Genomic DNA, 2,443 nt, shown 5'->3' with positions numbered 1-2,443 from the left:
ACGGTCCTCTACATTTGTGTTGTTTAATTATTGCAGCTTATGTACGATCCAAACTCAAAACTCTAATTATTAAAAATGAAAAGGCCGAAAGCCAAAACTTTGTAAAAATAACTCAACCATCGTATACCAAACGCTATCGAATTGTTGTTATGTGTGTAATGACTCTTCTTATTGTAATCATAGTAGAGTGTCAGGACTCAAAATACTTGTACGGTCACAAAAATCTTGGTTGCCCTTGAAGGCAGTAATATTCAAGTTGGGTCTTGTCACATTTAACTCCGAAAACCGTATCATAAAAGTACTTGAAATGGTGATTCATCTTTCCAACATGTTCTAGTTCATTTCCAAATGACCATCGGATTTGGCTATGTGTTGCTATTGCGGGCATGAGTAGCCAAAATTCATGTCATTACCATTGCAAATGTTCGTCGTGTTTGTATCAAAAAACTATGTTGGGTTTCGAATTTGGGTCACACACTATGTATTTGAGCCCTTGTTGGATTAGGGACGAGCTCATATATTATGATCAATGTATAATAAACATTTAATATTCCACCAAAATATTATCTAAAATATTAAAATGATTAAATTGAAATGAACTGAATCGATCATACCCACATTACTCTTCCATCTTTTTTGAGTTAAGAATTGAACAACATATGATGAATGCATCAAACATTGACGTATTTGATGAATTTGTCAACGTCGTATTGTTTTTTATATGTTTTTTATTAATAAAAATACGTCATATTACCTAAGCTAGTTTTTATGTTCCATTGTTTTTTATATAAAGACATCACCAAGTTGCGTACTTCATCTCATATATTTCTCGAGTCAACAAGAACAAGTTTCCACTTCCCAACAATGACATCTTGTTTGTTTTCATTTAGTCTCCTCATGGGGAGTTGTTCACTTGCTACGACTTCTGAATCAAGTCCTCTCCAAGACTTTTGTGTAGCTGCACCAAAATGTAGAGGTAAAAAAAATAATCTTTAAATGTTGAAAAATGCTCAAATGTTAATTATCTGAAAATTTGTAGTATTTATTATGTGTTTATGATCAGTTTTCTGCTTTTTTAATAGTATTCGTGAATGGTGAGGTGTGCAAAGATCCAAAGCTTGTGCGAGCAGACGATTTCTTTTTTAGTGGGGTCCACCTTATGGAGATACATCAAATGCGGTTGGGGCTAACGTGATTACCGTGACTGTAGTAGAGTTACGAGGACTTAACACTTTTGGTATTTCAATTGCTCGTACTGACTTTGCTCCATCGAGTATAAACCCTCCACACACACCCTAGGGCCACTGAAATCTTGGCGGACCTATGAGTTGCTGAGCAGGGTCTCGTATACCCGCTCGACTAATTTTTGCAAGTAGAAGAATGGGTATAAAAGATGCAACCGCTCAATAGATTTTCACAAGTAGAAAACTATTTTGGGTATGAAATGTAACACACTAAATTTTGAGCAATGCTTCGATATATTAGGTAAAAATAAAAAAGGAACATAAAGCAAAAAATCCCTCGTAATCATTCACGAAAACCGAAAAAGTTCATCGAAATCAATCAAATGTGCATCCTCATAGCAAAAATCCTTCGAAACCGTGTCATTTGCCTAGAAACACATCGGACGATTTCACGAGCCTTTGATCCATCTTAAAAGTGCATCCGCTTAGCAAAAATCCTGGTTTGCCACTGCACAAAACCCTAGAAATAACAACTTAGAAAATCCCCTATACCATTGTTATACATCTAACAGGACCTCTACAAAATAAATCAACCAGTTGACCGCATCAACAACAAATGTTCCTGTTTATCAAAGAAAAAAGAGATTGTTATCGCGTTAGTCATAATTTATTAGGTATGGAAAATTAAAAGAGAGAAATTCAAACTCATAAATCATTTTCATACCATTATTTAAAGAAATAAAGTCATTATAATTATAATGTTTAATTATAATAACTGATTTGGTGAAAGGTAAATTAGCATGCAATCAGTTGTTTTTGTTTGCCTACTAATATCCGTCGTTGATACTCTGTTTTCTAGTAGTGAAATAATTGCATATCATTCACAGGATTATTCAAGGTGTGCATGTGCAAGCTGAACCGAATATCCACTGTTAAGAAAAACCTTCATTAAGATACAGTTAGTTATAGGTCATGTGAGTGTTATTTCTATTACATCAGAGTTGTTATATATAATGTTCTTTTTCGTTAGTTATACCATGTTAAGAATGAATACGATAATGTTTATTGTGATCTTGAGTTTCAAGATCGGTTAAAAAAGAACGAAGCGTTTTGGACTAGATCAATGCAAAATGTAAGCATTCGTAATTAAAATTGAAAATGAATTGAATTGGTCATATCCACATTAGCCTTTGATCTTTACCGAATTAATAATTAAACAACGTACGTAGTTGAATGTATCAATGTTTGATGACTTTATC

At 33.6% G+C, this 2,443-nt stretch overlaps 1 pseudogene; it reads left to right on the top strand.

The window, feature by feature from the left end:
* LOC112500482 overlaps nt 1-2,443 on the top strand; it is a 6,031-nt pseudogene that overhangs the window by 893 nt on the left and 2,695 nt on the right.

Source organism: Cynara cardunculus, assembly GCF_001531365.2.
Source record: "Cynara cardunculus var. scolymus isolate 2C chromosome LG 17, CcrdV1, whole genome shotgun sequence".
Lineage (NCBI taxonomy): Eukaryota > Viridiplantae > Streptophyta > Magnoliopsida > Asterales > Asteraceae > Cynara > Cynara cardunculus.
The sequence above is the reverse complement of the archived record's forward strand: the minus strand, read 5'-3'. Positions and strand labels throughout refer to the sequence as shown.